At 42.8% G+C, this 17,996-nt stretch overlaps 1 long non-coding RNA gene across 1 annotated transcript; it reads right to left on the reverse strand.

Annotated features, from left to right (window-relative positions):
* Positions 1-313: 313 nt before the first annotated feature.
* Positions 314-17,669, reverse strand: LOC134354296 (uncharacterized). The gene is made up of 4 exons (XR_010019763.1): positions 17,578-17,669; positions 14,675-14,783; positions 604-681; positions 314-488 (listed from the first exon to the last, which is right to left on the reverse strand). It is a non-coding gene; the product is annotated as an uncharacterized LOC134354296 (long non-coding RNA).
* Between the last annotated feature and the right edge of the window lie 327 nt (positions 17,670-17,996).

A 17,996-nucleotide genomic window follows, 5' to 3' on the forward strand; every position in this document is an offset into this window, starting at 1 on the left:
TCATACCTGCCCAGTCAGCTATGCAAACACCCTTCCAGCAATCTGATTTAAAAGAAGGTATGAGATCTTTTAAAGTAATTGTACTGATTATCACTAGGTGGCAGCATAAGGGGTACTTACTGATCTTGTTGAAAAAGCTATTGCCAGCAATGTCTCTGTCTTTCACACCAATCAAATGGCTATTCAGGCCAAACAATGATTCCTAGAAAGTGTGTTTCCTGTGACCTGACGTTTTCAGATTGAAGGACAACTCTGAATCTCTGTATTGTGACAGTACACCATCTGGGGCAAGACAGGAAAGGTAGGGTAATAATCTTATGTTTATTGCATGTTGGCTCTCCAAAAAGCATTTAGTTGATGTACAGTTCTTGCAGTATTTTGATGAAAACTTTGTAATTTGAGTAAACTATCTGTTGGAATGAGGCAGCATTATGCTCCAAGCATCAGCTTCAAACAAAAATAAAACAAAAACTGCGGATGCTGGAGGTCTGAAATTAAAGCAGAACATGTCAGAAACACAATTATTTGGCAGCATCAATTGAAAGAATCAGTATTTCAGATTATTAACCTGATGTCAGAATCATCTCTCACCATGGATATTACCTGATATTCTGAGCATTGTCAGTTTTTTTGCGTGTTCTTATATTTTGAGAATCAAAAATAATGCAGAATGTTGAAAATCTAGAATAAAAACAGAAAGATGCTAGTAATGTTCAGTAAGTCTGTCTTCTGGAGGAAGAGAAATGGAGTCAATGCTTCATGTGAGAGAATCTTCATTGGTTCTGAAAAACTATCTCCGATCTGAGACATTTGCTCTGTTTCTGTTCCTGCAAATGTGGCCCAATTTGAGTAATTCCAGTATAAAATAAATACTATTTATTATAAATTTTGCTTCTGTTGTGCTTACATTTATAATGTTTGTAGCAATTTATTCTATACCGGATACTACAGCACAATACTATAGTGCTACTATTTTTCAAGGCAACTTGATTCAAAATTGAGTAAAAAGGAGTAAATAATATAAGTGAGCATTTTCAAATTAAATAAGACCTGTCCCAAAATTGCTCGAGGCCGTTTTATTTAGGTCATTTTGGGATATCTGTCAGTGTTACACACATCCTAAAGAGATCACTTGAAGTAAAGCGTGACATAAACTTGAACTTTCAGGTCAACACAATTGCCATCATTTAACAATCGCGGGGAGACATTACCATTCTTCAAAGGTGCCATTGAAGTTGTCATTAGGCTGACACCGGTGAACTTCATAAAGCAGCTCCAGAACTCTCATGTGGATTCGGCTGACACCAGAACACTTCACAAAACAGCTTCAGAACACAGATTGTGTTCAAATTAACAACTCCTTTTTGGACAGCAATGTAATGAAAAGGAAAATAATGCTTAGCTTGTAGATCATCCCATGGATAGCACAATCGTGGGACAGGGAAGGAGACTGATACTGGAGATGTACATAACTTTATTATTGAAGTCCATATATTGTGTGATATAATTTACCAAATGTTGCGTGGTGCATATTTCTAGTGTCCAATTGCCATAAGGATTGTCCCTTCCTTTGCCTGACTATCTTTTCCTGGTGCTGCATAAGAAAGTGGAGTTAATCATATTACCAAACCAATAGAAACCTATTTCTGTCCTAAGGTGGTGGCTGGGAACGGACCCAAGTGCAAGACACAGACACTGAAGTACTAGGGACAGGACTAGGATACAGGGTGAGGGATAGGACATGGACACGAAAACCAGGAACCTGGAACAGGAATGGACAAGAGAGCTAGGAGCCCGGGCTTGGACTCCGAGCCAGAGACTGGACAAGGACCCAGAACCTGGGTCTTTCCTCTGGCTCGGACCCCAGAACTAGGCAAGGACGAGGCCTGGCTGGCAGGCAGGGTGAGTCTGGGGACGAGAGACTTGAGGCGAGGCTGGGGACGAGAGACTTGGGGTCTTGAAGCTCCTCCTGGGAAGGGCGAGGTACTCCTGGGAAGGGCACGGATCTCCACCCAAAAGGAGGCAAGGGACAAGAAGGGACAGCACCAACTATAGGGTAACGGCAAGACGGCCTGGCTTACCCGACGGAGGCAAGGGACAGGAAGGGACAGCACCAACCGTAGGTGCTGTGTTATGGCCTGGCTTACCAGATGGAGGCAAGGGACAGGAAGGGACAGAACCAACTGTAGGTAACGGCGAGACGGCCTGGCTTACCCGACGGAGGCAAGGAACAGGAAGGGAGCTAGGTACAGGGTGGCTCCAAGACAAGACTACAGGCAAAGTGAGGTGAGAGTTACCCGCAAGACAAGGCAGGGCTTCAGGCGAGGAAACAGAAGGCAGGGGAAGGGATACAAGGAGTAAGGACAAGAACAATCCAGCAGCCACGCCCTGGCCTCTGGAGGTATTTATGCAGCCAGCCCCACCGAGAATCAGCTGGCTCAATTAGTGCTCAACAGGAACAGAAACAGGGTAGACAGGAAAACCTGGAGGTTGGGTTGATGTACCAGACCATGAACTGGAATGCGGACTTCACAGACTGGACCATGACAATCTCAGTAATGAATGATGTGGTTTTTAAGGGCGAAACAGTTGCTAATACTGCTGTAGCTTGTTTTCAGTTGCACAAATGTTTTGAAGAGGACTGTGCCATTTGGTTTTACCCCTCCATGTAATCATGCTTAGTACACCAAAAGCAGTACAATCCATTTATAGAAATTTGTGCTCTGAGTGAATGGTTCTTTATGATCATCAAACATTAATTATTTTTTTGCAACACAAATTTTACCTCAGTTTCAATACCACGTTCTTTAGTAAAGATAATTTATTGGAGAACTGTGAAGATCCATGATAGTTCTGTATCAAAAACGGTACTGCAGAGTGATTGAAAAGTAGGAAAAAATTGTAAGGGTCTTCAAGGCATGATATATTGTAATTGCTGGTCAGTGGTGTAGTGGCATCTGCACTGGACTTCAAGGTGAATGGTGCTGGGTTTGAATCCAGCCGGCTCCTTGCATACTTTCCACTGGTGCTGGGTTGAGCTTCGAGCTAACAACTCAGCCTCATAATAAACACACAAATGCTAAAGAAACGGCAAGGTTTTCGCCCAATTCACCACAAGGTGCAAAGAGGAACAAAATTAATGTAATGATGGCCAAATGCACTAGCTGCACAACGTTATGGTTATGAGGAATAATTTCTGCACATTCTTTCTGATGTATAACAGTAGCTGTTTTTTGATATTCTTCCAGTATCGTCTATATATTCTACACAAAGTGATCACCAGTTTTTGTAAGGAAGCTTCTGAATGTATCTGTCATGATAGCCAATTTCATGTCAGCTTTCCTATTAAGTAGCAGGGTGGAGTATCAATGGTACTGAGGTGGAGATGGTTGTGAGGTTCCAAGTTCTCTCTTGATCTCTGAATATGCCTCAGCATGGCCATTGATTTTATTTTTCTACCTGTACTGCACTTCCCCTGCACCTGTAACACTGTATTTGGCATTCACTCTTTTTCCCTTTTGAAATATGTTGATGTACTTATAATCTGTCTAGATGGCAGATCACCGTATCTCCTAAATGTATAATAAAAAAGCAATTACCAATTAAATGCATACATTACCTCAACAAGCCATGGCCGGCATCTATTCCATAGTAATCTGCTTATGAATCAGAATCTGATTTATTATCATTGATATATGACATGAAATGTGTTGCAAAATACAGTAAAAAGACAAAAGTAAATGAATAATACATTAAAGAATGAATAATGAATGAGCTGTTCAAAAGGTGGAAGGAAAGAAGCTGTTCCTTAATTGTTGAATGTGGAAATTTAGGCTCCAGTACCTCCTTCCTGATCGTATTAATGAGAAGAGGGCAGGTCCCAGATGGTGAGGATATGAATGATGGATGCCATCTTCTTGAGGCACTGCATCTTGAAGATGTCCTTGATGGAGAGGAGGGTTGTGCCCGTGAAGAAGTTTGGCTAGGTCCGTAATCCTCTGCAGACGCTTAAGATCCTCTGCACTGGGGGCTCCATAACAGGCTGTGATGCTATTAGTCTGAATGTTGTCCACCATACACCAGTAGAATTTTCTAAGAGGCTTTGGTGAATTCTTAATGAAGTCAAACCACTCGTATGTCTTCTTCATGATAGTTTCAATGTGTGGGGCTCAGGAGAGACCATTTGAGGTGCTGAAGCCCATGAACTTGATGCTCACCCTTTCCACCATTGACTACTCAATAAGAACTGGGGGCTAAGCACACAGCCCTATGAGATGCCTGTATTGATAATGAACTAGGAGAAGATGTTGCTATCAATCCATACTGACTTTGGGCGGAGCTTAGGGTGATGGCACCTAAAGGCGACTGCTTTGCTTGCATATTTCAAAGCAGCTCTATTTCTATCTTTAATATCTCTTTTTTTTTTACCTTTTCAGGGTTCTTTTGAAGACCCTGGCCCGGAGTTACATGCTGTCTTTGGTTCTTTGAGGAAATGGGACCCTTTCTCAAGGCCTTACCACCGGCTGCTTTTTGATATGCCAAGGACGTGGCTTGGAAGACTAGTACACCTTCAAGGTGCCAGATTTTCATGGCTCTGGAGGCAGGTGGATTTGAGGCTGGTGACACTGCCTGATGTGTCATGGGAGTACACAGAAGATCGAAAGCAGTGAGCTGGCTGCTGGCTGTGTGCCCAGAGGCAGTTCTTTGGGCACAGAGCTCAGAAAAAGCAACACAACAGACTCTTAACACCATAAATCAGCGGATTGGTTTGTTATGTCTCTCATCTCGCTGTGAAACAGGGACACCTCTTTTTCCCTTATTAGGGAGAGAGAGAGCCTGTGGTATGTTGAATTACCACATGAATGAGTAGTTTTTGGGGTACTGCAGGGTCGTGTCTTTATTGATGCTTTGCTGCATGCTTGAGTGCTCAGTGGAGGGTGCCGATGCCTTTTTGCTGTGGGGTGCTGTTGTTGCTTTGCTGCTGCTTGTGCGTGGGAGGGAGGAGCTGGGGGGGCGCTTTGGGGTTCTAACATTTAACTGCCATTCATTCTTTGGGGCACTCTTCTGTTTTCATGGATGTTTGTGAAGAAAAAGAATTTCAGGATATATACTGTATACATTTCTCTGACATTAAATGTACCTATTGAAACCTATTGATAAGAAAATCAAGGATACAGTTGTCATGGGAGGTACAGAGGCCAGGTATTGAAGTCAGTAGTAAACTTTCAGGAATCATAGATTCTTGCATGGCTTCAAAGGATTGGAAAATTGTAAATATCACTCTATGCTACATTGAATGCATTGGTGCAGCTTCCTGCATGCATGTGGAGCTCATTGACTTCATCAGCTTTGACTTCAACTTCCAAGCTGCCCTCAAATTTACTTGGTCAATTTCCAACACCACCCTCCCCTTTCTCGATCCCTCTGTCTCTATCTCTGGAAACAGTCTTTCTACTGATATCTTTTATAAACCCACTGATTCCTGCAGCTTCCTGGACTATATTTCCTCCCACCTTGTCACTTGTAAAAATGCCATCCCTTCTCTCTGTTCCTCCGTCTACACTTCATCTGCTCTCAGGATGAGACTTTTCATTCCAGAACTAATGAGATGTTCTCCTTCCTCAAAGAAAGGGGCTTTCCTTCCTCTATCATCAACACTGCCCTTACTTGCGTCTCTTCCATTCTGCGCAAATCTGTTCGCACCCCACCTTCCTGCCACCACACCAGCAATAGGGTTCCTCATCCTCAGGATCCTTTTCACAGGGATTGCTCCCTAAGCGACTCCCTTGTCCACTTGTCCCTCCATACTGACCTCCCTGCTGGGACACCCTTGCAAGCAAAGCAAGTGCCACATCTGCCCCTACACCTCCCTCCTCGCTACCATTCAGGGCCCCAAGCAGTCTTTCCAGGTGAGGCAACACTTCACCTGTGAGTCTGTTGGGGTCATCTGTTGTATCTGGTGCTCTCGGCGAGGCCTGCTGTATATCGGTGAGACCCGATGTGAATTGGGAGACCAGTTCCTTGAGGGCCTATGAACTGTCTGCCAGAAAAAGTGGGATCTCCTTGTAGTCAACAGGACAGACAGGGAGGAACGGAAGCATGTACAGAGGGAACTAAAGGTGAATATCAAAGTGGCTAAAGAGGAATACAGGAGAAAGCTGGAGAACAAGGTTGCACAAAGTAGCACACGGGAGGTGTGATGAGGCATTAAGAACATCAATGGCTTCAATCAGCCCAGCTGTAGAGCCTCGGAGTGCAGCCGGGAATGGGCTAATGAGTCAAACCAATTCTTCAGTAGATTTGACAATTCCCCTCCTGTTCACACCCCTCAGCACACCAGTCCAGGTGCTGAGGCACCCAATGCTCCCTCAACACCAATATCTCCCCTCCTCCTTCCTTCCCCCTCTGGTTCAACACATGGATGAACAACACAGTCTACCACTGTCTACGTCCCCTTCTTGACCTGCACCTACCATCCACACCTCCACATACCAACTGCTATCATCCTGATCTTCATCTCCCCTAGCCCCCACCTTCCACCAACTCCCCCGTCATCATGGACTCACCTTCACTACTGAGCAGGTGAGAAGGGCTCTGGGGAAATTCAGACACGGCAAAGTATTGGGACTGGATAGTGTGAACCCCAAGGCCCTGAAGGAGTGTGCTGAACAGTTATGTGGAGTTCTCCAGCGCATTTTCGGTCTGAGTCTCAGCCTAGAAAAGGTCCCAACTGTGTGGAAAAAAATTATGTGTGGTCCCAGTACCCAAGAAGGGCCAACCGAAAGTCTTGAATGACTCCCGTCTAGTGGCCCTGACCTCATGCATCATGATCACCCTAGAGAGGCTGGTCCTGGCTCACCTCCGACCCCTGGTCAGATCATCCCATGATCCCGTGCAGTTTTCGTACCAGGAGCGCATTGGAGTTGATGATGCTGTCATCTACCTACTGAACAGAGCCTACTTCCATTTGGATAAGCAGGGCAGTACTGTGAGGATTTCTCAAGTGCCATCAATACCATACAGCCCTCATTGTTGGGGAAAAGCTCCATTCACTGCAGGCTGGCCCTTCTATTGTATCCTGGATAGTGGACTAGCTGACTGGAAAACCACAGTTTCTGTGTGTCGGGCATGGCTATAAGCAGCACTGGGGGCCCCACAAAGGGCTGTATTGGCTCCGTTGCTGTTTACCTTGTATACTTCAGACTTTAGATACAACACTGAGTCCTGTCATCTTCAGAAATTCTCTGATGACTCGGCAATAGTCGGGTGTGTAACGAGAGGATGGGAGGATGAATATAGAGCCCTGGTGGAGGACGTTGTCAAATGATGTAAGCTGAATCATCTGCAGCTTAACATCAGTAAAATAAAGGAGATGGTGATGGACTTTAGGAAGACTAAGCCTGCACTGCTCCCTGTTACTATTGAAGGTGAAGATGTGGATTTGGTGAGGACATACAAGTACCTAGGGGTGCACCTGGATGACAGACTTGAGTGAAGCACCAACACAGAGAGTGTGTTCAAGAAGAGCCAGAGTCACCTCTACTTCCTGAGGAGACTGAGGTCCTTTGGAGTATGAAGGCCTCTCTTTTGCATGTTCTACCCGTTTGTTGTCTCCAGTACAATCTTCCAGGCGGTAGTGTACTGGGGCAATGACATCAACATGGGGGATTCCAACAGGCTCAATAAACTGATTAGAAATGCTGGCTCTGTTCTAGGAGTCAAACTGGACACATTGGAGGCTGTGGGAGAACAAAGGCCCCTATGGAAAATCCTAGCAATTCTGGACAATGTTTCTCACCCTCTGCATGCCACCTTGGCTGAACAGAGGAGTGCTTTTAGTGACAGACTAAGACAACTGTGCAGCTTGAAAGAGCACTATATGAGGTTATTCTTACCTTCAGCCATTATTGAGTTGAATTGACTTTATTTCTTACATCCTTCACATACATGAGGAGTAAAAATCTTTACGTTATGCCTCCTTCTAAATGTGCAATGTGTAATCATTGTAATTTATAATAATTTATAATAAATAGAACAGTCAATGTAACATAGTACACTCAGATCAGCGTGAGTTAATCAGTCTGATGGCCTGGTGGAAGAAGCTGTCCTGGAGCCTGTTGATCCTGGCTTTTATGCTGCGGTACTGTTTCCCGGATGGTAACACCTGGAATAGATTGTGGTTAGATTGACTCAGGTCCCTAGTGATCCTTTGGGCCCTTTTTACACACCTGTCTCTGTAAATGTCTTGAATCGTGGGAAGTTCACAACTACAGATGCACTGGGCTGTCCGCACCGCTCTCTGCAGAATCCTGCGATTAAGGGAGGTACAGTTCCCATACCAGGCAGTGGTACAACCAGTCAGGATGGTCTCATTTGTGCCCCTGTAGAAAGTTCTTAGGATTTGGGGAACCATACCAAACTTCCTCAACCGTCTGAGGTGAAAGAGGCGCTGTTGTGCCTTTTTCACCACACAGCTGGTGTGTACTGACCATGTGAGGTCCTCGGTGATGTGGATGCCGAGGAACTTAAAGCTGTTTACCCTCTCAACCCCAGATCCATTGGTGTCAATAGGGGTTAGCCTGTCGCCATTCCTCCTGTAATCCACATCCAGCTCCTTTGTTTTTGCGACATTGAGGGAGAGGCTGTTTTCTTGACACCACTGTGTCAGAGAGATGACTTCTTCCCTGTAGGCCACCTCGTTATTGTTTGAGATTAGGCCAATCAATGTAGTGCTGTCAGCAAATTTAATTAACAGATCAGAGCTGTGGGTGGCGACACAGTCATGGATATACAGGAAGTAAAGGAGGGGACTCAGTACGCAGCCCTGAGGGGCTCCTGTGTTGAGAGTCAGAGGGGTGGAGGTGAGGGAGCCCACTCTTACCAGCTACCAGCGGTCTGACGGGAAGTCCAGGATCCAGCTGCACATCGCAGGGTCAAGGCTTGTTTTTTTTTAATTCTTTCTTACTTCTCTTCTAATAGTTGTATATCTGTGCACTTATAATGCTGCTGTGATACTGTAATTTCCTTTGGAATCAATAAAGTATCTATCCACCTAACCACTCATTTCAATTCCACTTCCCATTCCCATTCCGACATGTCAGTCCATGGCCTCCCCTACATGTCAGTCCATGGCTTCCTCTACTGCAACAATGAGACAAGACTCAGGTTGGAGGAGCAATACCTTGTATTCCATCTGGATAGCCTCCAACCTGATGGATTAAACATCGATTTCTTGAACTTCCGGTAATTGCCCCCACCCCCTTCACCATTCCCTATTCCTGTTTCCCTCCCTCTCCTATCTCCTTTCCTGCCCATCACCTTCCTATAGTGCTCCTCCTCTTTCCTATTCTTCCATGGTCTTCTACCCGCTCCTATCAGGTCACCTCATCCTCCAGCCCTTTCTCTTTCACCAATCAACTTCCCAGCTCTTTACTTCCCTCCCTTGCTCCCTCCCACATATCACTTGCCAGCTTGTGCTTCTTCCTCCCCTCCCCCACCTTCTTGCTCTGACTTCTCATCTTTTTTTCCCCAGTCCTGATGAAGGGTCTTAGCCTGAAACATCGACTATTTATTCATTTCTGTAGATGCTGCCTGGCCTGCTGAGTTCCTTCAGCATTTTCTGTGTTTCAGTCCGCTCTTTATGAAGGGAGTGAGGCAATAGACTGGAAATCATAGACCAGTTAGCCTGACTTCAGCAAGATGTTGGAATCCCTTACTAAGGATGAGGTTTTGGGGTACTTGGAGGCATATGAAAAAATAGACCAAAGTTAACATGGTTTCCTGAAGGGGAAATCTTCCCTGACAGATCTGTTGGAATTCTTTGATGAATGAACAGGCAGAATAGACAAAGGAGTGACAATGGATATTGTTTACTTGGATTTTCAGAAGGCCTTTGACTAGGTGCTACACATGAGGTTACTCAGCAAGATAGGAACCCATACTGGAAATATATTAGCATGGATAGATGATTGGCTGACTGGCAAGAGGAAAACAGTGGGAATAAGGGTGGTCCTTTCTGGTTGGATGCCATGAGTAGCGGTGTTTCGGATTGTGTTGGGCCTGCTTTTCTTCTTGTTATATGCCAATAATTTGGATGATAGAATTGATGGCTTTGTGGCTGAGTTTGTGGACAATGCAAAGATTGGAAGAATGGGCAAAGAAGTGGCAGATGAAATGTAGTGTATGGTCGATTATGCAGTTTGGTAGAAGGAATAAAGGAATAGACCATTTTCTAAATGGGGAGAAAGTTGGGAAATCAGAGGTGCAAAGGAGCCCCCGTGCAGGGTTCCTCCAAAGGTTAACCTGCGGCTGAGTCGGTGGTAAGGAAAGAAAATTCAATATTAGCATTCATTTTAGGAGGACTAGAACATAAGAGTAATGTAATGCTGAGGCTTTATAAGGCATTGGTCAGCCCTCACTGGAGTATTGTGAACAGTTTTGGGCCCCTTATCTAAGAAGAGATATGCTGGCATTGGAGAAGGTCTAAAGGAAATTCACGTGTATTATCCCAGGAATGAGAGGGTGAATGTATGAAGAGCATTTGATGTCACTGGGCCTATAACCACTGGAGTTTAGATAAATGAGGAGGGATCTCATTGAAACTTACTGAGCAGCCGAAATAGAGTGGATGTGGAGAGGAAGTTTCCTACAGTGGGGGAGTCCAGGACCAGAAGGCACAGCCTCAGAATAGAAAGATGTCCCTTTAAAACAGAAATCAGGAACTTCTTTAGCCAGAGGGTAGTGAATCTGTGGAATTCATTGCCACAAACAACTGTGATTAAGATGTATTTAAAGTGGAGGTTGACAGTTTCTGTTTTAGTAAGGGTGTCAAAGGTTATGGGCAGAAGACAGGAGAATGACATAATAAATCTGGAGAGGCATAATAAATCAGTCACGATGGAATGGCAGAGCATACTCGATGGGCCCTTTAGCCTAATATTTTTCCTATGTCTTGTTGTCTGATTGTCTAAGTTTGGTTTTTATTATTGAGGGAATGCTGGTGTTGAAGCTCCAATTAATTAACAGGGGCCTGGCGTATGTTTTTCATTTGTCTAGGTGCTCTAAATCAGAGTGGAAAACTAATGAGATTGTGTCCACGGAGACCCGTTGTGATATTTGAGGCTCATCTTTCCATCTTTGTATAACAGCACATAGGCCCTGGGAGCATTGTTCTAACTGGATCAACCTTAGTTTATATCAAAGCACCAGAGTTTTGTATCTTCATCAGGATTCTGCCCCCAAACACATCTTTACTTCAGCCCCACTCTCTTCTTTTCACAGGGATTGCTCCCTCCAAGACTCCCTTGCCCATTTGTCCCTCCCTATTAATCTCCATCTTGGCACACACCCCTGCAATCAACCAAAATGCTACACCTGCCAATTCACCTCCTCCCTCACCTCATTTAGGGCCTCAAACAGTCCTTCCAGGTGAGGCAAAACTTTACCTGCAAATCAGTCTATTGTATCTGGTGCTTCCAATGTGGCCTCCTCTACACCGGTGAAACCAGACGTAATTTGGAGGATTGCTTTGTCAAGCATCTCTGCTCCATTCCCTAGAAGCGGAATTTCCCAGTGGCCAACCATATTGAGGACTAATATCAAGATTCTTGAGCAGAGGTTTCTTTGTCCAAAGTTGTCAGGTTTTTCTGGGAGTCAGAGCAGTCTTCCAGTTTGTCATTCCTTGATGTGCCATTCATTGCCTTACCACAGTTCAGATATGACCTTCATCCCTGCTACAGAAGAGAACAGGACCTCTCTAACTGAATATGCTGCTGTGGTACGCCCATTACCTTGTGATTCAGATGAAGTTCCAACATGATTGTGAATGAGGCCTCTGATGAGAAAGCAAACTGCCCTCATGCAGGATGGCTTACCAGCATCAGAGTTTTGATGATAAGTGGCTCGTTAATATCGTGCTACACAAGTAACTGTAGGACCATCTGCAACCAGAAGTTTAACAGTTTCATTTTGGAGGTGAAGGCAGAAGCATGATGAGAAACAGAGGAAATGTGGAATACTATAATATATACTATTAAGGTTAAAACAAAGAGGAAATATTTCAACTGAAATTCCAACAGATAACAGTTAACCAATTAAGTTGCAAGATTCAAGTAATGGGACTTGAAACCAAGAGGTTTCCAGAAAAAAAGAGGCAACTGTAAACAACAAAAAGCTCGCTGAACAATTAACATGTATGTAGGTGTTAAGTAAAAATACAAGCAAGCATAAGAAAGTTAAACTACAAGGAAAATAATTTTATTGCCAATCCCACATGAAGTATCAAGATTCCCCTCACCCACTTCCTCAGTTCTCTCTTCATCAGTTACTTAAAGGACTTGCTCCATTTATCATTTGATAGCTGCAGGGGCAGCACACACAGAAAATACTGGAAGAATTCAGTAGGTCAGGCAACATCTATGGAGGGGAAATGTGACAGACCCAACACTGACCGCTGTGGAATACCACTAGTCACTGGCAACCCACCAGAAAACGTTCCCTTTATTCCCGCACTTCACCTCCTGCCAATCAGCCAATCTTCCATTAGTGCCAGTATCTTTCCTGTGATACAATGGACTCTGAACTTGTTTAGCAGTCTCATGAGCAGCAGCTTGTCAAAGGCCTTTGGAAAATCCTAGTAATCAACATCCACTGACTCTCCTTCGGCTTAACAGCCTGTTATTTCCTCAAAGAATTCCAACAAATTTGTCAGGCAACATTTTCCCTTAAGGAATCTATGATGACTTCAACTTATTTTATTAATTGCCGCCAAGTACCTGAAGTATTATCCTTAATAATGGATTCTAACATTTTTCCAACCACTGAGATCCAGCTAACTGGCCTATAATTTCCTGTTTTTTGCCTCCCTCCTTTCTTAAGCAATGGAGTGACATTGCGATATTCCAAGCACTTCCTCCTGAGTAATAGCAACAACATTCATTTCGGCCCCTGACACTCTGATATTTCCGGCATGCTGCTGGTGTTTTTCACAGTGAAGACTGATGCAAAATATTTATTCAGTTTGTCTGCCATCTCATTGTTCCTCATTTTTACCTCTCCAGCATCATTTTCCAGTGGTCCAATGTTCACTCTTGCCTCTCTTTTACACTTCATGTATTTGTAAAAGATTCTGCCAAACTTTTATACATTATTGGCTAGTTTACCATCATATTTCATCTTTTCTCTCCTTATTGATTTTTAGTTGCCTTCTGTTCATTTTTAAAAGCCTCCCAATTCGCTACTTTCCCACTAAATTTTGCCATAATCTTCCTGTAATTTAATTATGTTTGCATTTTTTTGTTCTTCATTGAATTCATTCACAATTGAATTCTTAAATTTTTGAATATAGCTTACAGAATATTTGAAGCTAAGATACTAAAACTCAAAGGAAGATGGCTCAACTTGATTATGTGCCGTAATGTGATCAGGCTTGTAGATGTTGTAGATTAAATTATCTCCATTGGGAAAGAAGAGGTTTAGTGTACCAGTATATCAGTTTGCCACATCGCTCCCAGAATAAGAAATTAGTACCAGCAACAGGTGTCTTAACATTGAATATTTCTCTTTTAAGGAAATGTGTTCATAGTATTTGTTTCCCTGGGGTGTGGGAGAGGTGGGTTTCTAACTTGAGTTTCTGTTATGTTATCGTTCCAAATAGCCAGTAATAGTAGCAATAGCTCCCTCTGGAACTTCATATTAGGTTTGCAGCTTCACGTACAACTTTTGAAAAATGCAAACAGCTGATCCTGCCTTATGGGATGAGCTAAATGCTATAGGCTTGTTACTGGGAAGCCAAAGCCTTAAATATTCTCAGCAATAGTCAGCTTAAGCTGTTGACGCAATTTGTGTTTGAGGAAAGATTGCTGGTGAAACAAGGGACAAGATCATACCAGTGTAACATTTTGATTTGTTTTGCTGCTGATACTGTTTTATTCCAAACTCAACCTTTTCCCCTGCTCTGCAGTTGTCTCATGTCTCATTAGCTACAGAGATCATCAGTAACCTTTGTGGCTGATTGATTTGAAAGAGTGCCTAAAGTTAAGCAGTCTAAGTGTTTGATATTTATGGAAGTTCAAAGAGTTGGTAAAAGCTTTGGAGAGAAACAGTGAAGTAGGGACTTACTGAAATAATAGACTTTTCAGCCATTCTATTTTTTGTTGTAACTCTCCGCAATTGTTTCTCAGGACTTTCTTCTGGATTTTCAACGTAAGTGCAAGACACAAAAACAATTATAAGTTGCAAAGTAAATAGTACAAAAGGTGAATAGCAAGATCATGTTCATGGGTTCATGGATCATTTAGAATTCTGATGGCAGACAGGAAGAAGTTGTTCTTAAAACGTTGCATGAGGCAAGGAAATGGTATCTGCATGAAGATGGACTGAGACAGCAAGTCTCTGATCCAATTCCCTATTGGGTGGGATTTCAGCAAGAAATAACCTCGGGTATTTCAAAACATGTTCAGAATGGTTTTATTTTTGTGCACAATTTAGGCCTAAAAACTAACATATGCTTTTTCAATTATCCAATTCCTAGACTTGCATATTCACTTCCATAGTAACAGATTTGATTAAAATTGATTAAAATAAAAAGTTAAAAGAATAACAAAAGACAATTAAAACACCTTAAACATCAACAAATCATGACATTAAAAAAACTGAAAATAACTGAAGCATTTACCTGCATATATTTTTTTCTAGAGCTGTTTATCCCACAACAGTGTACTCATGTCCAAGGACAGATGCAAGTGCTTCTTCATCAGAGAGTCACTGCTCCACTATCCCACAATCTGAGCAGAATAGATATCAACAAGGAAGCATCAAATGTCTGGCTCAGAGTTGGAGATCTCATCCCAAAAACAGAGGGGTTCCTTGTGGCAATACAGGACCATGTGGTTAACACAAAAAATGTCAAAAATATATAGTATAATACCAACAAATTCAAGATGGTAAATGTAGAAAGTGCCAAGAAAAACCAGAAACAATCCAACACATTACAGGTTCCTGTAGCAGTTTAACACGGACAGATCCTATGATATGATAACGCCAAGGAATTTAGCGTTACCTTTTTTATTTCAAGATACAGCATGGACTAGGCAAAGCGACCTACCTATTTAACCCTAGGCTAATCACAGGATAATTTACAATTAACCTATTAACTGGCACATCTTTGGACTGCTGGAGAAGACCAGAAAACCTCGAGGAATCCTGGTTTCTTCCTCCTGGAGTCTAATATCAGCCCTTTGGCTTTGCTGACATTGAATGAGAGATAGTTGTAGTACCATTCAAACAGATTATCAATTCCCCTGCTATATGCTGAGTTGCCACCACCTTTGATTTGCACAACAGTAGTGTTGTTGTCAGCAAACTTAAATAATAATATAAAGTGAGTAGCCAGACAGCTAAGCTCACAGCTTTGTGCTGCACCTGTGCTTATAGTGATTGTGGAGGAGATAGTGTTGCCAATCGATACTGACTGGGGTCAGCAACTGAGAAAATCGAGGATCCAGTTGCACAAGGAGGTATCATAGCCTAGGGTGGAGCTTATTGGTTAGTTTCGAGGGGATGATAGTGTTGAATGCCGAGCTATAGACAATGACGAGCATCTGATGTACGCTCTTTCACAGACCAGATATTCTAGGATTGAGTGAAGAGCCAATGAAGCAGTGTCTGCTGTTGACCTGTTGTGACAGTAGGGACATTGAGGCAGATGCAAGTCACTCCCCAGGCAGGAGATGATATGCTTCATGAACAACCTCTCAAAGAATCCCATCATGGTGGATATAATTGCTACTGGATGATGGTCATTCAGGCAGGTTACCACATTCTTCCTGGGCACCAGTATAATTGAAGCCCTTTTGAAGCAGGTGAGTGCCTCAAGTGGTCAAAGCCAAAGGTTAAAGATGTTAGTGAGCACTCAAGCCAATTGATCCTCACAGGTCTTCAGTACTTGGCCAGGTACACTGTCTGGCCATCGTGATTTTCGTGAGTTCACCCTCCTGAAGGATACTCTCAAATAGGGCTCAGAGACAGGTCATCGGGGGTTGTGAGAGTATGTGAAGGTGCCTCCAAGCTTTGTCAGTCAAAAAGCAAGCATAAAAGGCACTGAGCTTATCTGGGAGTGAAACCTTGTTGTCACATGTGTTGCTTTGTTTTGTAGGGGCTGACAGCATTCAAGCCCTACCACAGCTGTCAAGCATCCTTCTGTGTTTCAAGTTTGGTCTGGAGTCACCGCTTTGTATGTGAGATGGCTTTTCACAGGTCATACCTGACCTCTTGTACTTTTCCTGGGTCACCATACCTGGCGCCACTGATCTGACCCTCAGCAGATTGCGGATCTCTTATTTCATCCAGGGCTTCTGGTTGGGGAGACTTTGGATAATTTTGTGGGTACACACGTCCACAAAGGACTTTATAAGGTCCATGACAATCATCTTGAGTAAGTTGAGCACTGATAACAGCTTCATTTCCCTGTTTCTCTCCCAAACTCTTCACACCCAATAGTTGTGCAAACTATCAACATAGTAATTCAGATAATTTTTCAATAAATTGGGAGGAAACTTGAGGAATGAACAAAGATTGGATGTGTTACACTTAATTGTGAGTCATAGAATCCCAGGAACAATTACTTGAGGGAAGTGTATAATAGATCAAGGGAAAGACATCTGGAAGTGAATGACCTAACCATGAATATGTGGGAGAAGAGCTAGTAAAAATTGTCGGGTCCTAGGATAGAAAGCGATGCATACACTGAAAAAGATCCTTTTCTAATTCTGAATTTCAACAAATATTCAGTTCTCTGGAATGAGAACTGCTACAACTTAATTATCTTTGAAGCATTGCACTCAGTGTCATCCCATTTGAATTCCATGAATCAATCCACTGACTATTGTTGCTTGCTTTCTGTGTAAGAACATTCCTCTCTATACAGAGAACAGCGTTATCTAGTACTCAAGATTACTCATCAACACTATACAATTTCAAAAAGATTTCAGGATGACAAACTTTCAATCTACTTTTGCTTCTTTTCATCACCACAAATATAATTATTCTGAACATAACCTGAAGCAATCTGAAATCCTCCCACAAAACAGTATTGGCCCTGAGTGACAAGACCCCAGGTGAAGTCTGCTGTCAAATGCCTTTGAGTTAGTTAAATATCTTAGAGGCATTGAGAAATAATTTTTAAAGTTAACATTTTATTTTAAACATCTTAGTCCCCAGCTCACTTGAGATCTCCATACTTCAGAGATATCCTTTTTCCATAGCCACCTGTATTGTACTGGAAGCAGGGGTTGGGGGAGAGAGACAGGAGCTTGGGACTAAGAGGAAAATTGGATCAGCCATGGTGAAATGATGGGGCAGACTCAATGGGTCAAATGGCCTAATTCTGCTCCTATACCTTATGGTCTTATGGTCTTATTCTATTATTATAATTACTATCTTGGAAAAAAAATGCTTCGTAAATATTTGTGAGAAAGTTATATTTCAGTAAGACAGGCCAACAGTAATGGGACCCCTCTGTCCTTGAAATTAATTTAAATCAGCAAGATAAAGCAAAATAAAGAAAAATAAGCCACTTACCCCTCTTTTTAAATTTGGCAATTGAATGGGATCATGCTACGTAATAGAACAGACCAAGTTGTCAAATTTACTGGTACCTAACCTCCAGTTTGTCTCTGACTTTCATGCATCAGTGGAAGTCAATGACAAGCTGACATGAAACAGGCATAGCATGTATAGCTCTATAGGGAATTACTGTAGCTGCCACAGCTGAGCACAGTCCAGCCCTTGATCGATGAGGCAAATTGGCATTTGGAAGAGAACTCTGGAGAAATCTTCAAAGCTAAATGAAATTGGGAAATTCTGAAATCCCTCTAAAGGCAAGGGAAATTTTGAGCACAATTAGAATGTAAAATGATTTCAAACATTTGTGCTACCCTGAATTGTGGAGAATACAGAGAATGTGGGTGACCTATCAGTGCTGATCTTGACATTTTGCT

This window comes from Mobula hypostoma, chromosome 11 (genome assembly GCF_963921235.1).
Source record: "Mobula hypostoma chromosome 11, sMobHyp1.1, whole genome shotgun sequence".
NCBI lineage: Eukaryota > Metazoa > Chordata > Chondrichthyes > Myliobatiformes > Myliobatidae > Mobula > Mobula hypostoma.